This window comes from Malaclemys terrapin, chromosome 6 (assembly GCF_027887155.1).
Source record: "Malaclemys terrapin pileata isolate rMalTer1 chromosome 6, rMalTer1.hap1, whole genome shotgun sequence".
In the NCBI taxonomy this organism is placed as follows: domain Eukaryota; kingdom Metazoa; phylum Chordata; order Testudines; family Emydidae; genus Malaclemys; species Malaclemys terrapin.
Window position 1 is genome coordinate 96,782,992 of NC_071510.1, and position 18,805 is coordinate 96,801,796.

The 18,805-nt window shown below is 38.7% G+C and overlaps 1 protein-coding gene and 1 long non-coding RNA gene across 6 annotated transcripts in view; one reads left to right on the forward strand and one right to left on the reverse strand.

Moving 5' to 3' along the window:
- Positions 1-18,805, forward strand: part of PDE4D (phosphodiesterase 4D) — a 1,107,352-nt gene that overhangs the window by 337,505 nt on the left and 751,042 nt on the right. The window lies entirely within an intron of this gene.
- LOC128838949 (uncharacterized) lies at positions 8,287-18,396 on the reverse strand. The gene is made up of 4 exons (XR_008445328.1): positions 18,323-18,396; positions 17,483-17,588; positions 15,706-15,925; positions 8,287-9,258 (listed from the first exon to the last, which is right to left on the reverse strand). It is a non-coding gene; the product is annotated as an uncharacterized LOC128838949 (long non-coding RNA).

An 18,805-nucleotide genomic window follows, 5' to 3' on the forward strand; every position in this document is an offset into this window, starting at 1 on the left:
AAACCCTGCTGATGATTCATGATGGGAGATTGTTACAGGTGTACATAATAGAATTTATTTTTGCTTTTGAAAAATACCTAGGAAACTATATAAAAGACCATTATTTAGATTGCAAAGTTGACCTCTGAAAGATAAGCAATTAGGTTGCCCAAGCAACTTGAATTCTGTCCTTCTTGTGAATATGCATTGTGAGTAATAACATGATCACAAACTGGTTTTCTTCATATGATCCTTTCCTCATTTAGTGCACAGGATGGATGCTGCTCAAGAAATGAATCTGACCAATGTAGTAAATGAAGCTGTTGTCTTTAGGATCCCTGCATTCCTTGCTCTAGACGATGGAATTAAACAGGGACTTGTGGGAAGAGAAAGGGTGCTCTGGTGGTTAAGACAGGTTAATGCCATGGAGGAGAATAATTCTCTTTTCCTGCCTTTGCCACAGACTTGCTTTTTGATGCTGAGCAAGTCACTGAAACCAAATTTTTGGCAGGTGGCCACTACTTTTGTGTTCCTCATTTTCTGGGTGCCTAACCTGAGACACCTGGAGCCTGATTGCAGAAGTTCTGAGCACTCACAGCTGCAGTCAACAGGAGTTATGGATGCTCAGCATCTCTGGAAGTAAAGCAGTGTGATCTTGAGCATAGAATTTGGAGTTGAAAGGTTTTGAGTTGTAGTCTTAACTCCGTTTCCAGTTCCAGTTGTGTGGCCTTAGGCGAGTCTCATTTCCCCATTTTAAAATGGGGATAAATAATGCTTTTTTATCTCTGAGTGGATTGATAAGTATGCTGATGAGCCCCCTAGACAAGGCCCTGAGGAAAAGAATAATCCTGTATTCATTGCAATCTTTGAATAGTGTGCGGTAAATAAGACAAACATTGAATGGGGTGGATAAAATGAAATACTAAACAGCTTCCTTGTTGCCTGAGGACTGTCCATCCTGGGCACTGAATGAGACAGCAGTTCTATGGAAAAAAAAATAAATATATGAGCATGTAATGAAAGAGTGTATTATAATATATATGCACTAGGAGGCAGAATTACGGTTGCAACCTAAATGTTGTCATTTCCTAACTTTTCAGTGCATGATTTTGTATACTAAAGTAATGTTATGTATATAACGCCTTTTCATCCAGAGTACCATGCGTAGGGGTATGTCTACACTACGAAATTAGGTTGATTTAATAGAAAGTTCTGTTTGTTTCTCCTTGATGAAAACCCACCCCCTTAGTTCACTCTACTTCCCTGTAAGCCAACCGCCCTCCCCTCCCCCCTTTGATCTCCACTTGCAGAGGCAATAAAGTCATTGTTGTTTCAAATTCATGCATTCTTTATTAATTTGTCACACAAATGGGAGGATAACTGCCAAGGTAGCCCGGGAGGGGTGGGGGAGGAGGGAAGCACAGGGGTGGGGTAGTTGTAGGGCCACCCCCTAGAATTGCAAGCAGCTCATCAGAGAAGCAGCATGTCTGGGGCTCTGACCCGGAGTGGCCGTTTGCCTCTCTGGTTCTTTGGAAGGCTTGCCTGAGCTCCTTAAATTTCACGCTGCACTGCTGCGGGTCCCTGTTATAACCTCTGTCCTTCATGCAAAATCTCCTTGGAGATTTTTTCAAATATTCCTGCATTTCGTCTTTTGGAACGGAGTTCGGATAGCACGGATTCATCTCCCCATACAGCGATCAGATGCAGAACCTCCCATTCGGTCCGTCCGAGAGCTCATTCAGAAGTTCGCGGGGCTTTTCCTATCTACCTAGCCAGTGCATCTGAGTTGAGAGCGCTGTCCAGAGCGGTCACAATGGAGCACTCTGGGATAGGTCCCGGAGGCCAATACCATCGAATTGCATCCAAATTCAACCCAGCAGGGTCGATTTCAGCACTAATCCCCTTGTCAGGGAGGAGTACAGAAATTGATTTTAAGAGCCCTTTAAAATGACAAAAATGGCTTCGTCGTGTGGACGGGTGCAGGGTTAAATCGATCTAAAGCTGTTAAATTCGACCTAAACTCGTAGTGTAGACCAGGGCTAAGTGTAACAAACTTAAGGGCTGAGTATGCTGCACATTTAGCAATGGTAGTGCAACACTGCAGTATTCTTCAAGGGTCCAATGTGGCAAACGTATGCCAATATGTAGTCCTTGTTAGTATTATCTACACTAGACTTTTGTCCTTAAAATTTCCCAACAACTGCTACCATTGGTGCAGTTTCACTAGTGGTGGGAGCTGTTTTAACAGTGTTTTAACAAATCTGTTGTCCAGACCTGCTTTGAGCCTGGTTAGATGATGCAGCAATTAAAATACCAGCAGTGAGTCTATGCTAGTGTTCCTACTGTTGCTAACACTGGTGATAGCACCAGCAGGACATTTTAAGAAAACAGTCTAGTATAGATTTAAATACAAATATGTGTACATAAATAAGTGTAATCAGAATCAACCTAGTTTGTGAAAATGATAATTTGGCTGCAACTGGGAGGATTTTTCAAGACAGGGACTATAGATATCTCCAGATCTTTGTGGCTTCTTTTTTTTTCTAAAGGTCCCTGCACCTTTGGCTGTAGATGGTGCTGAGTATAAGCTGGGTCCTTCCAGCTTCCTCTCCATAGCAGACTCAATGGAACCCACCCAGGATATCAGATCTGGAGGCTTTTCTTTCTCATCCCTCCACATGGGAAGCAGCAGCAAAAGCTCCCTGACATGATCACCACCACCCTTCAGCAACCTAACTTCACTCTCCCGGTCCACTATACTTCACACACATTCTTCTCAGAGGGAGGAAGAAAGTAGAAAGAAGAAAGAGACCATCCTTGCCACCTAAGAGCTTACAGTCTACATAGGCAAGACAGACAAAAAGTGGGAAAGGAAGAAGAGACTCAGAGAGGTGAAGTGATTTGCCAAAGGTCACACGGCAGGTCAGGAACAGAATTAGGAATAGAACCGAGGTGCTTGGAGTCCTTGTCCAATGCCCTGTCCACTATAGCATGCTGTTACTCTTGTCATCTTTCTCTTGCTCAACACGTATGTAAGGCCATTAGGGATGGGTGTCAGCAGCATACTCAAGATCCTTTAACTTTTGCTTCCTTGGTAACTCTCCGAGGATATGTCCACAGGGGCCGGGAGGCACATTCCCAGCTGCAGTGTAGGCAGAATTGTGCTAGCTCGTCTTGACACAGCACACTAAAAATAGCAGTGTCGACATTGTGGCTTTGTGGGAAGCAGCTCGGGCACTCAAGCCCAGCTGACCTGCTGGCTCTGCTCTTGGGTGGCTACCCCAAGTTTCCACCAGAGCTGCAACATCCAGACTAGTTTTAGCACGCTAACTTGAGCCCTTCTAGTGTAAACCTGTCAATCCAGACTGGGAGGTTTGCTCCCAGCTGCAGTGTAGACATATCCTAGGAAAGTTACCAAGGAAGCAAAAGTTAAAATGTCTTGAATATGCTCCTGATACCCAGTTGTATATTTATCTCCTCCAGCAGGTTAGCTTAGTCAAGTATCTTTTTCCACACTCTGCCAGAGATGAGGTATGATCTGGATGAGGCTCAATCCAGATAAAACAAAGATAATATTGATGTGCTGGGCAAGGTAAGATGTGGCAGAAAGTTCTATATAAGTTTCCTGGGAGTCCGTTCAGATTTCAAAAACCTTTGACTTTTTAAATTTAATGTATGGGTAGGAGATTGTGGTATGTTCTACTTGAGACTACACTTCAAATCTACTTGGAAAATAAAAATAGTACAGAATACAGCAGCCTGCTTGTTAAGTAGAATATCCCATTGTGAGCATATTACCCCAGTGCTCCATGATCTTCACTGGTTGCATATGGACTTCTGGGTGAAGTTTAAGCTGTTAGTATTGCTCTATAAAACCCTAAACAGCCTGAAAGCTGCCTATGTGAGTTGAGGTATATAGGTACAAAAAAAGAGAGGGCTGCTGGCAGGGCATTCTCCATGAAGACCCTTTTCCTTTCCCTCCACACCTCAATCTGAAATAGCCTGAATCTGTTGACCCTCATGGCATGTTGCAGGCTGCCTTGACAGGGACAGCTGCTATAAGTAAAGCTACATCTATTCCTAAATGTTTGCAGGATTAGCAGGGGCGGCTCCAGGGACCAGCGCAGCAAGCGCGTGCCTGGGGCGGCAAGCCGCGGGGAGTGGCCTGCCGGGTGGCAGTCAGGCTGCCTTCGGTGGCATGCCTGCAGGAGGTCCGCCGGTCCCGCAGCTTCAGCGGCGGGTACGCCGAATCCGCGTTACCAGCAGACCTCCCACAGGCATGCCACCAAATCTATGTTACCAAGTGGACTGCCTGCATAGAGCTGCCCCTGAGGATTAGGATCTTATTTTTCACACCTGGCTGCCTCTTGTATTGCTTATGTAATACAATTTCTTATAATGTCAACAATTCTGTTTAATTTAAAAAGTACGAACAATATGATGGATAACTTTGGATGTCACACCAGCAAGAATATATAATTATTAATTTGCCTATATATAGTGTTAACTGAATTTATCACAGATGGTTTCTTTACTTGCAGCATTCTGCAGCTATGACCTTCAACAAATCTTTAGGTGACCTTGAGATAGCATTTTCTTCAAATACAATAACTCAACTCATCTTTAAATATTAAATAGTACTTACCTGAAAGCTCACTGTAAAGATAAACATAGATGGTGCATTCCTCCTTAACCTAAATATTAAAATACACACTCCCATTTTCTTGCTTTTCATATTTTCCTGTTATGTAGGCAACTGGGCTGAGTGGATACAATTTAGAGTTAAAAATTGAGCTTATTATATCTTTTGAACATGTTTCCATTAGTATTTTAAATGACTTCCAAATGTTAGTTAATGCAGAATTCCAAGCTCACTGAAGAATATGTTAAGAAACATTAAGGGATACTATCTAAATAGTGTACAATATCATTTCCAAGTTTAGAAAGTATATTTTAATTGCCAATTCAGTCAATGCTCTTTTTAACTTTTTTTGCATGCAAAAATACATGTTACGTTCAAAATTAGAATTGGTTGAAAATTTTCCAATAGCACATTTTTCTGTCAGAAAATACTTTCAGCAAAATTGAAACATTCTGTGGAAATTTGTTGGTTTTGGTGCAATTGTGTTTTGAAAAAATTTGAAATTACATGTTTTGATAAGTTTGAAATGAATGGGAACATAATGTTTGATTTTTTGTTTGTTTTAAAACAACTTTTTGTTTTGAAATTGTTATGAATTATGATATATAAAAAGTAAATTAGAAGGATGTGTTTTGATTTTAATCAAATTAGAATCTTTAGATTGACCAGAAATTTTATTTTTCCAGTACTATAATTTCACAGGAAATTTTCATATATTTTGTTTGTGTTCTGAATCAGAACAAAAACAGATTTCAAAATCATGGAATTTCATGCCAAAAGTAAATTTTGGTACCTTCACAACTATCCAAAATGATGTTCTAAAGAAATCAAGTACAGTAAATATTTTTCAAATCCACATTTTGCATTATATAGATTTTGTAAGTATAGCTATTAAATATACTCATTTGCCTATGTAATTTTCATTTGCTGCGTCTACTCTGCATCCCCAGACATTTCCTGGGCATCCTCCAGTTAGACATGTAGCTCAAAACTGCTTACAGCTTATGTTAAAGGATCTGGTTGTTAAGATCAACAACTTGATGTGTGTAATGAACACTTCTTTCTCCCCTCGCCCCCATAGTGAGTTCAGACAATAGGTCTCTGGGAAGCAGAGCCATTCAAACAGGCAGAATAATTAGATACATCAGTCATTTGTGTGCTGTTTAAATAGAGTAATCCTTCTAAATAAAAACCTATCTATACAAAGAGAAAAATAGAAAATGGAACAAGGAGCAGTTAGCTTCACTACAAAAATACCTAGGCAGATTATTAAAATCTTGATTATCACAAAAGAAATGTTGAGGAATAGAAAGTCTATAACAATGGCTTATTCAGATATAGAAATCATTGTTCCTGCACCCTTTCCCCAAATAGCTTATTCTCCTGAGCTGTTTTTCATGAGGTACATGCCTTGTGCTTTTGCGTGGAAATAGCTGACTTACCATCCCATGTGTTTTGGGGTGAGCATCTGTTTTCATCTCCAGGTGGTGGAGTGCCTTGGCACCAACCAAGATTAGGGTCTCATTGAGCTAGGCAGTGGTAGAAAGTCCCTGCCCTGAAGAGCTTACACTCTAAACATACAAAGAAGACAGAGGGCAGGGTACAGGCATAGAACATACAAATAAGAACATCTAACCTCCTGTCCTCCGCACCCTTGCCACTCCATATGCTAACACAGGATGTAGTCCTGCTAGTCCTTACTCATGCAAGTGGTCTTATTGATTAAATTGGAACTACACTCATTAATAAGAGCTAGCAGTCTTAGACCTGTATACCTTGACTATTTATTCTTGGTTGGGATGTCAAATATTTCCTGCATTATTATAAATGTCTTTAACAATGTATTTTTAAAGGAAATGGAATAAAATTTAATTGGATTTAGTCTATAACTCTAGTCTGGGGATATCCCCAATATTAACCCATTCAACCAGTAACATTTACATAGAATCATAGAAGATTAGGGTTGGAAGAGACCTCAGGAGGTCATCTTGTCCAACCCCAACTAAATTATCACAGCCTGGGCTTTGTCAAGCCGGGTCTTAAAAACCTCTAAGGATGGAAATTCCACCACCTCCCTAGGTTACCCATTCCAGTGCTTCACCACCCTCCTAGTGAAATAGTATTTCCTAATATCCAGCCTAGACTTCCCCCACTGCAACTTGAGACTGTTGCTCCTTGTTCTGTCATCTGCCACCACTGAGAACAGCCGAGCTCCATCCTTTTTGGACCTCCCCTTCTGGTAGTTGAAGGCTGCTATCAAATCCTCCCTCACTCTTCTCTTCGGCAGACTAAATAAGCCCAGTTCCCTCAGCCTCTCCCCATAAGTCATATGCCCCAGCCCCCTAATCATTTTTGTTGCCCTCTGTTGGACTCTCTCCAATGTATCCACATCCTTTCTGTAGTGGGGGACCCAAAACTGGTTGCAGTACTCCAAATGTGGCCCCACCAGTGCAGAATAGAGGGGAATAATCACTTCCCTCAAACTCGTTCCATTGCACTATATTATACATTGTAAAGTTGAAACATGCTACAAATAAAGAAGCAAAAATGATGAGGTGATACTGTCATGAATCACTTAACATTCATATATAGCTCTTGAGTGTTCCTTTGATCATTGGGTTGTCCTTCATATTTTTGTTCCTCACTATTAGGATGTTTCTGAAATATCAAGTAGATAGTTTGTATGAGTAAAACCATGAATTAACATAAAGTTAAGTATTATTATAAAACCTCTAAAATAAGCCAAAGATAAGCTTAGATAATGTCAACCTTGACCTTTTACAAGATCCAAATAGTAAATTATTTAAAAAATAATCTTAAAACAATTTTTTTCCCTAAATGTTGTACTACTTACCAATGAAGACTAGACAGAAGGCCCTGATTTTCAGAAGTGCTGAGGATCCACAGCTCTAGTTGAGGTCAACAGGAGGAGCTGCAGTGCTCAGCACCTCTAAAAATGATGTTAAAAAAAATGTCCATGGAGCTGTGTGAAACTTTAGCATTGAAACCCAACACCAGGTGAAATGAGTTTGGGTTTGAGTGTGTGTCATTAACTCTGTTCAGGCTGGACAAACAATCTCCCTTCACCCCAGTGAGACTGCACCTCCCACTCCTCTTACCCACCTTTTGACACTTTTTGTATTGCCTGTATTGCTTGTTCTAGATTCCTCTGCAAAATATTCAGTGGCACAACATCAGCCTGAATCTCTATCTCATAATCATTTCAAGTGGCCTGGTGGCCTGCTCCCCAATCAGCTGCCTTCTGAGAGGCAAGTAAGTGTGCACCTGCCACTGGATGGTAACGCTACTTACCCCCAATTCTGCACCAGCTGGGCAGGGAACAGTCTTGTTTCCTAATATCTCCTTCAGTAAGACAACAGGGCCAGGGAAGAACTTGTTGACAGACACTCATGTCACTTAGCTAGAAGAATTAGAGGGAAGCAGCTCACAACCCAATTCCTGTTTCCAACAACTTGGTGCCATGCAAATTCTAAAGTCAGTCCTCTGATTACTGTGAGAAGAGGAAAGAACCCCCACCCCTCAAGACCACCAAAAGTTACTCCCCCACACACTCATTTGTTCTTCAGAAATGTTTCTAGTCTACTATATTGGGCACAAAATCCTTGTTTCACCACCCATATCTTGTTCCAGTTGTTTATTTGTGCTAACATTTATTATTATTTATACATGTGTATGGCATTTTACAAACAAAAGACAGTCCCCCAAAAGCTGGATCTCAAGCAGTTTCTTGCTTTGCTTGTGCAGAGACCTTTCAAACAAAGTTAAGCCATAACTTGGTAAGTGATGATAAATACTGGGAGGAAGGGAGGAGGAAAATATTGGCAATAATATTAAGCAGGTTTTTTTGGTTAGGTATTCACCTGTTGTGAAATCCCATTTTTTAATTTTTTGTTACAGCCAAAGCAAAATACATTCTATCTTCTATTTAAACTTCAGTTCTTCTATGCTTAACCTAGAGTACACAGTACATCAGGGCAGTGATGTTGTATAGGGATTTGTGGGTAGGATTAGGAATAGAATCTCAGCTGCAACAACCAATAAAAGGACACCAGTGGTCGACTGAGAGCTATGATAGCTAACTCAGATATTTGTATTAGAGTTTGCTCTTGCTACTGGATATATTGTGAAGCTAATCATACAACAAATGCTTGCTATTTTGGGTTGATTTAGGAACTCCATTAACCTAGCCAGTCTAGCAACAATACCGAAGATACTCCTTTCCTCCAACAAATATTACTATGGTCTATTATGCACCCAGAAACCAGTTCTTTTTTCTGACTAAGGGCCCAATCCTACAATATTCCATTTGAGATGGGAATTTTGCTTATGTAAAGACCGAAGGATCAAGGTTTAAGATTAAAAGTCTCCAGTTCATGGCATGACTTGTGCAGTTCTGAGGATAAAGATCAAAATAACTTAATGAGCTATCTTTTGGGGTGAGGTGAAAATCCAAATTCAAATGTCATCTTTCATTTCTGGCCAACTGGGTCTCGGAAACTGGGAGAAATGAATGTCTTCTGTTGCCTAACAATGATCCTTCTATGTGAATAGTCTTGAAGGCTTCATATGGCTCCATGCTGAGCCCTGCTTCCTGGCAAGACAAGCAATATGGATCCCTGTGGGAGAGAGGTAACAAAGCATGTGCAGAAAACTTTAACAGCTACTGTACTTAAATTAACAAAGATGCTACAGAATATTTCAAGAATGTAGTAATAGCAAAGTTAAATAACTTTTACCTATAATAAGAGATTTTAATATACCTGACATCAATTCCCTAGGACATGATATTTTAATAACATTAATATTTTACCATCTTTAAGGCACGAGTACACATTCTGAATTTTAAACACTGAAAGTTGCAATTATACATGTTCTGTTTATGCAAGAAGAGTTTGATGTGCGTATCTGACATTCTGTATACAAGCGACTCAATTCTGAACTCTCTTACATCAGTTATACACAGCTGTAATTCTCTTGACTTCAGTAGAGTTACTCCTACGTGCCATGGTGTTAGTGAGGTCAGAATTAGGTCCAGCTTATTTTTAGTAAATGTGAGTTCTGTATAGAAATTTATGTGAGATTCTTAAATAAAACAGATGATCTTATGAATATGTCCAGTGTCTTACTAGTACTTACATCTTTGAGATTATGGGGGGATTGAAAAGATATGTATGTTTTGTTGAGAAATAGCCTTTCTGTATTTAGTTACGAGTGATCTGAATTTTACATGACATGTAAACATAGATGAATACAGTTCTGGCCACCCAAAATGAAACACTCCTGGCATCTTTTGTATTAGTCCTCACCCTCTCCCAGATATGTAATCTTTTGTTAAATTTCTTTTCCCCTTTACAAAACAAAAAGTGAACAAAACAGGACAAAAATAGATCTAGAAAATGGAGATTGGTAATGATATCTTCAGAGGTGTTTTAAAAGCTATACGATAAGACACTTGCTAAGGTAAATCAGTTACTTAAATGTCCACTTCCTTCAATAGTTTTGTATTTTTAATCTTTTTGGGTTGATATGTCTATCTTTAAATGACAAAACTATGGAAATTAGAGATGGAAAAGACTTATTAGCACACCAGTTCATTTTCCTGGCACTGAAGAATTATTCTCTACAATGTGTTTTCATCTAATTTAGTTTTAAACCTCCCAAGCAATGAGTCTTTCACCACTTCCCTTGCGGAAGCAGATCTAGAGACTTAAGGAACCCACTATCAGAAAGTTTTTCCTAAAAGTTACCCTAACATTTCCTTTCTAAATTTAATCCCACTATTCCTAGTTTATGCCATCCTATATGATTCATCTCCTTCTTGGTGTTTATGCCCTTATGATACTTGCAGATTATCACAACCCTGCTACTCCCCTCTAAGTCAGATGTTAGCTTATTATACCTATTTATCTTTCCTAGCAAATCACCACAAATAAATTGCTCTATCCCCATTATTATTTTTGGCATTTCATTTTTCCTTGTGGGGATGGGTGGGGGTGTGTGAGTTGAACCTACTGTATTTTGGAGTTAATACCTCTAGGCACACACATGACCAATGGGGAATGATGGATGGATGCATCTATCCAGTTATTTATACTACTTCAATCACTGTTGTATCTGAGCCCCTTTATAATGATTAAATCACATAATTTTTTACATCATTATGGGGAAAAACTGTTCAACTTTTTTTTTTCTTGGATAGCTCTTAAAATGTGGGTGTGAATGCCATGGGAAACTCCTTGTGATATAGAGAAACCTGCAGAAAATTATTTGGGTAATTACCGATAATAATAAAATGTAATATGTCCTACAGATAATGTAGTTCCACAGTCTAAAAGTTAATCTGATTGTGTGACAGCCAATGTAACACACAGAAGCCTTAACCCTAAAAGTTTCCTTGAGCTGTTTCATTTATTGTGTATGACTGAATTGATAGCAGTTGCTACTTTCCATCAAAGACAAATGTGTAATTGTACTTTTGATTTATAGTTTAATTGCTATAAATTGGCCCATAATGACTCTTGTTTCATCTTTGTGCCACTAAGGCTTCTTAATGTAGAATATATTTATAGGGCCAGATCCGGCTGCAATTGAAGACTAGCAAAATCCCATTTAATTAAGTGGGAGCAGGATCCAACCCACACATGGATGCTAAAAGCTGTGTGAGAGATTAATGTAGAGTCATCAGTAGCCTGGCATTTCCTCTGGAGACTACTCCGTAAATCTATCCATAATTGAAAAGACAGAAAATCATGATTTTAAGACTTTTACTGTTAACGGTAAACGACATGGTAGCTCAGAGTAAGTAGCAGTAATTATTAAAAAGCTTCTAGAATTGTAATGTTTTTCATTATTGTAATGGAGGAAATCAACAACATTGAAGTAGCCAAAGCAAAAGTCTTCTTAACATACAGAGTATTAGGATGGGATGGTGAGGGAGAGGGGTTTGAAGCAATGCTGATTTGCTGTTAGTTTAAAGATGTTCAACCTCTTCATTAAATTAAATTACATTTGAAGAGATAGTTTTGATTGTCTGACCAATTGGGCTGATGTGTGAGAATGTTTTATTCTTTGGTACTATGCTATAAGTGATTCTTTTCAAGAAAAAAAACTATGCAAATAGAATAAGTTGTTACTAACTGAAGAAAACACAGGAATTGCCATATCATAAGAGACTAATGGATCCTATAGTCTGGTAATCCAACCCCAACATTGGTCAGTATTGGATATTTATTTATGGACTTGTCTCTAGTTCACACTACAGTATCTTCACATATTGATGAATTTTATCCTTGCCACTACTCTGTGAGCTAGAGGAAGCCTAATTATCACTTAATAACTTTACAGATAGGAAACTGAGGCAGAGAGAGATTGATTTGCCGAGGGTCACACATGAAGCCCATGGCAGAGTCAGGAATAGAACCCAGCTCTCCTGAGTTGCTGTTCAATTGTAACTGGAGTTTCAGTTGTACAAGTGGGCGGGAACTCCCCTGCTTCTTTTGGTACTGCTGGAAATGTAGTTGGGTTTAAGTAAGGCATGCTGGGAGAAGGTTTGATGTAAGTCCTGCATTTTTCTTGAGTTCAGATTTACAAGGACGTGTCATTCCATTGTTCATATGCTGTTGTTCATTGTTGAGACATTCTTGGGATCTAACTAGAAAAAAGGACAGTGCAGCATACTAGACAGACCAGTGCTAAAGACTGGGGAAGGGAAATGTCCACTTTGAAACAAACCCTCGAGAGTGAGGAGTTCTGCCAATTTAAAAACTGTGAAACAAAGCCTCTGACCGGAAATGCTGTTTGTTTTGAAAGAATTCCATGACCAGTGGTCTGACTGAGAGACTAGCTGTTCTGCAATGAGAAGATCTGTCTGAGTGTACCCATGTGCCTTTGTCACATATATGCAAGGACAATAACAAGAGACTATATTGCCAGCTGTGGTGCTAGCAGGGCTGGCTCCAGGCACCAGCTTGCCAAGCAGGTGCTTGGGGCGACCACTCCGGAGAGGGGCCACTCGGAGCGAAGGACCGCCCGCCGAATTGCCACTGCAGATTGCGATCGCGGCTTTTTTTTTTTTTTTGCGCCGCTTGGGGTGGCAAAAATCCTGGAGCCAGCCCTGGGTGCTATGAGTTGGAGTTCAGGCTTCTGCATTAGGGGGTTCTGTGACAATAACCTGCCTGGGTCAATTAAAAATATTTATTTTAATACTCAGAGGCCAGAAAGGGTGTTGGTAGGTGAGGTTGTAGAAGATGTCCCAAACACACACAAAAATACTTGAGGATATGTGGAGAAGTCCCCTCACCCTGCACACAATGGAGAAGAGTTGAGGTTATAAACCAGCTGGGGGTAACAGGAACTTGTGACAGGCAGCATTGCATAGGCAGGGAAATCACATATTCCAACTGTGCTAGCAGCTTTACTTCTAGGGTATGTCTACACTATAGCTAGAAGCGAGCCTCCCAACCCAAGAGGACAGACTCATGCTAGCTCAATTCCAGCTGACACACTAAAAATAGCAGTGTGGATTTAGCAGCTCTAGCTCCAGCAGAGACTTGTGGCTGCCACCTGAGCCACAACTTTCACTCTGCTATCCCCCTAAGCCTGAATTCCCCTACAGTCATGGCTAGTTTAGAACATATGCACAAAATACCTGTCACGGTTCCCTCCCCACTCTGAACTCTAGGGTACGGATGTGGGGACTCACATGAAAGACCCCCTAAGCTTATTTCTACCAGCTTAGCTTAAAAAGTTCCCCAAGGCACAAATTCTTCCTTGTCCTTGGACAGTATGCTGCCACCACCAAGTGAGTTAGACAAAGATTCAGGAAAAGGACTACTTGGAGTTCCTGTTTTCCCCCAAATATCCCCCCAAACCCCTTCACCCCCGTTCCTGGAGAGGCTTGAGAGTAACCAAGGTGAGCACAGACCAGACCCTTGGGTTTTTGGGATATTAAAAAGCCAATCAGATTCTTAAAAACAGATCTTTTATTATAAGGAAAGAAAGTAAAAGAAACCTCTGTAAAATCAGGATGGAAGGTAAGTTTACAGGGTAATAAGAATTCAAACACAGAGGATTTCCCTTAAGGCAAAACTTTAAAGTTATAGAAAAACAGGAATAAACCTCCCTCTTAGCATAGGGGAAATTCACAAACTAAAACAAAAGATACTCTAACGCATTTCGTTGCTATTACTTACTATTTATGTAATATTAGATGTATCATTTCAGTAGGAGCTGGATTACTTGCTTGGTCTCTCCCTTTGTCTCCCGAGAGAACACCCACAGAGCACAAAACAAAGCCTCCCCCCCAGATTTGAAAGTACCTTCTTTCCCCATTGGTCCTTCTGGTCAGGTGCCAACCAGGTTATCTGAGCTTCTTAACCCTTTTCAGGTAAAGGAGGGATTTTATGCTACCCTTAGCTGTCCGTTTATGACAGTACCACTAAAACAACAGTGAGTATCCTAGACAGCACTAGGATGAGACAATTGTAGTTGAAGGATTTAAATAATCCTCATTTCTCTTTTACTTTTATATATCACCTTCTCAATGTATTTTACACAGAGTGTGTGTGTGTGTGTGTGTGTGTATATATATGTAGCACTACTGAAACATAAACACATCTGTCACAGCTTCCAGCAGAAAGGTTTGTGCACAGCATACTGAACAACTTTTGGGGGAGGGGAAATTGTTTTTCCTTCTAACATATAATATTAAATAGTATTAACCAAGCTAGTTTAATGCAGTATCACATGCAGTTTCAAACAGTCTCAAACCATGAACTACACAGTAGCACTTGATGATAAGCCACAAGTCTCATATTTGATAAAATTCCAGTTCAGAATTTGCAGTTTTGTCCTGTATATTTTTTTACCTTCGCTTACCTTTTTTTTTTAACAAAACAACATAACCACACATTGAATACTTGCAATTTCTTCCTTATTCCCCCAAGAATCCCCTTTTCAGTTTTTATGCCATGCTACTCATTACCACCTGAATCTGAACTTAGGAAGAGGAACTCTCATAAAAGTGAGTCAAGCTGTGTATATAGGAAACATTTCCATAAGATTGATGGTGGACTGTTAATTTGCTACATGTCTTGATACTGCTTTCACTAATGTTTTGCAGATTTTCAAATGTTCCCTCAAATCATAAAAGTATATCTTTGTTTTCTTTTGTTTAAATATTATATACTGATGTTTCTATAATGCTCTTATTTATAAATTTCTTTAAAAGTCTAGACCACGTTTGTTTGTTTGTTGTTTGAAAGCATTTCCAGAAAAATATTGCCATGTTTTTGGAGTAAGCTGTAGTGTTCTGGACTGTAATTATATCATTTGGCATTTGGACTATTACCATCATATTGTAGTATATTTTTAATATGCAATAACTTGAGTATATACATGTTCATGCAAATAATTCTTCAATTAGAAACTCAGAGGATTCATCATCACCATTAAACTGTTGAATAAAACAATAGTTCTGAGAAAATGCATACTGAAAAAATGGGATAAGGTGGAAATGTTACTATAATTGCACTACTCTGGTATATGAGAGGCAGAAGCATGCACTTCATTTCAGGGATATATCCTTCCTTCCCTTCCTTGCCAACCTCACTTGAGGAAGTTCTCATAACTCTTTAAGTGTCTTACAGAATTTTCTATCTTTAGCATAATTTGTGCAACAATAATTACAGCATATTTTTCTTTATTTTTCTTTTAATATTCCCCATCCTCTTTTTCAGTACTTCAAAATACTATGAAATTCAGATAGATTGATCATGTCAAAGCTGAAATATTCTACGCATGCCAAATATGCAATTTAGTTATCAATTATTTCAGTATTTTTTAAGTGTGAATAGGTTATGCTTTCTCCTTAATTACTGTTGCTTAATCATAGATGGCAAAAACTGCTGAAGTACTGTATTGGTTTCTTGTAATATTTTTCCACTACAGACTGATCTGAGACCACCTTGCCTTTTCCCTTAAACATTAAATGATTTTAAACTGTCTGTCATGACCAAGATTTAAAGTCAGTAGTTTCTTTGCTTACACTACTCAGGAGGACTCACCTATCTCCATAAATCATGACCTGTTTTCTCAGTTGCAGTGCAGAGGATCAAATTTAGTTTTATTTGTGGTAGTTTACTCCACATTTGCCCAAAATCTTGAGAAGAAGAATCTTCAGTTAAGCTATAATTCTGTAGTTGTTTGTTGCCAGATTACTTGCTTCCTGCAGAGACCTAGGTTAGAGAGAGAGCTTGCTAACAGCACTCAGGACCAACTTTTTACCTGCACAGGAATAAAGGATCAGTGATATATAGCTGAAGAACATTGTATTGAAACTGAAGATATTTACACAGCTTTTATCAGTAGACTCAACAGTGTAAAAAAAAAAAAAGCAGAGAAATTGCTTTAACTCAAATATTAGAGTCAGTAGACACTGCCAGATTGAGTGCAATAGAAGATCATATTTACTTGGATTTAGATATGCGTGATAGATAAATGTGAGAACACATATAATAAAATGGCAGATAGTATTTGCACACAGCTCTGAAAAGATTCCAGGAAATGTTGTGACCAGGGAACATCCACAGAAGCCACTGCAACTTGCGGTTCCTGTGGCTATCTAAGTTATTGGTGTGGTGTGTGGAGGTGAGGGGTGTCCAGAGGAGCTCAAGATTGGGAGAGTGCAGTGTACAGGTGGATTAAAGCCATTTTCATTGTTCTCCTCCAGGGTGCAAGGTGTTGGGTTTTTTTTAATATCACCCAAGAGACTCCATAATGTTTTTGTTTGTTTGTTTTTGCACTGGTCCACCTTGGCAGCAGCATGGTGCTGCATTGTCCCAGCAGGAGCTCTGGGAGGCAATCATTTCTGAAGCTACCAAACATGCAAGAGAAATGTGGCCACTGTTGTGCAACTTTGACAGGTGTATTATGTGCTCCCTTCTGAGGTCAACCAACTCTGCTGACCCAGTTTAGATGGTAGGTGAAACCATAGTATGCAGGTTAGCTTTGATTTGTGAATGGTATAGCAGGGGATGGATTCTTTAGCTATACCTCCTTGTGCATCCACATCCTGGGCAGTCAGAGTCTGGCTGAGCTCCCATTTGGGTCTTGTAAACCTATGACATCCTGCTTGTACCCAATATATAACTTACAGAATTTTTATTTTACTGTGTATATAATTGTCTTGCTATCTGATGTTCACATGGGTCTCTTGAGGACAGTACTATCTAGCTGCAAGGTAATATATCTGATAAATGTTAAATAATTTTCATCCAATGGATTTTATATTTTCAGAGTATAACTAAAATTGATATATAGTATTATGCAGGCTCCAGGCTAACAATACAGTTCAAATAAGGTTCACTTACAGCTTATAATAAAAAATGGGCTAGGCAATTCAGATCCAAGTGGAATCAGTGACAAAACTACCATCAGTTTTAGCTGGAACAGCATCAGTCCAAATGTGGGCCAAATTCAATCAATAAAGTCAGTGAAGTCACACCAGGAATTTTTTTTCCTAATATCTGCAGCACAAGTAACATTTGACAGTTTTCATAAATTATACTTTAAATATGTTTTTATATCTAATGCTTGACATCCCTCCATAAAGACCTTTAATTAGGAGGATTACAGATGGAAAGTGGAATTGATAGTACTCATAATAATTAATCCACATTAATGAATATTACTTTCCCCTCTATGCCTCATTTAAATAATAGTTACCAAATTATTTTCTGCTGTTCAAATCTTTAATAGATTTTGATTCACCAAAAGCAATTACTTTTTTTTACTGGAAATATAATTTGTCAAAATCTATTATTTATTTATTTTTTTACTCACGATTTATTCTGAGTGTTCCCTTTCTAATGAAAGTACCTCCTGGTGATATGTTGAAGGTGTCTTCAGTCTGACTAGATTGAATGCTTTCATCTTAGTATGTTTCTATCTAAAATAGAATAGGTATATTTTAGTTACTGTCCAGTAATAATACAAATATTAATACACAAGAATTTCATTTTCTTCTTAATACAGTTCCCAAGGAAATAAATTTGTTATGCTTGTTTTATAACTCTCTCCTAAGGAAGAACCGGACCACTAGTTCCTTAAAAAAAAAAAAAAAAAAAAGCAATAGAAAAATAATGTTAAGAGGCTTTGAGTGTCGCTAACTGAACTGTATTTCTTTGAGGTACTCTGTATTGCTGATTTCTAACTATACTCTGTGCCAATCTTTAAAAATAATTTGGATGATATTCCTGTTGGGCTCTTCTAGGAAATTGTTTTAGTTACCTGCTCTGAAGTGGTCATTCTCTGCTACATTTATATATATATATTTTAAATAAAATTTCTTAGACTGGGGAAATCCATAAACTTAAAAATTACTATGAGAATCTTAAAGAATAAGGGCAAGTTGAGGAATGAATGAAACACAGTTGTTTAATTTTATCCAAAAATGTGTGTAGCTCTGTTTTCACTGCTAAGAAAACTTGAAAACCATGGAAGTATCCATGCACACTCTGGAAAAGACCTAATAGGGTTTTTCAGAGTGTGGAAAATATGATCTTGTTTATAAATCATATCCCTGATTAGACAAGGAGAGTATCAAGAATCAAATATTTATTGGGTAATATAAAGCAGGGATGTTACTTTCAGAACTGCCATAAGGATATGAATGTCCAGTACCTGTTAGATCCCTTATGTAGCTTTGAAATTCTTTATCCAAGTGTATAATTCCTGAAAAGTAGAACTGGTTGAAAAATTTTCCATCAAAATAGATTTGATTGAAAATGACTTTTGGCTAACTGAATATTCTCTCTCTCTCTCTCTCTCTCTCACACACACACTCACTCACACACACACACACACACACACACACACAATTTTATTTCTGGGGGGAGCAGAAGTCAGGGTGGTAAATCACTTCTCAATCAGCTTGATGAAAACCCAATTTTACTTCAGTTGGCATTGGATCAGGCAAGAAGACATAAGAAACCGTTGACCAAATTCACTCCTTGTGTAAGTACAGCTCCATTGAAGTCAATAGAATTTCATCAGGAATGAATGAAATAGCATGGATGAACATAACTCCATCTATTTAATGTTTTTTATTTATTAGTTTTAAGCATTGAATTTTATGTTTAGGGGAAAGTCTGATAGATGAAAACC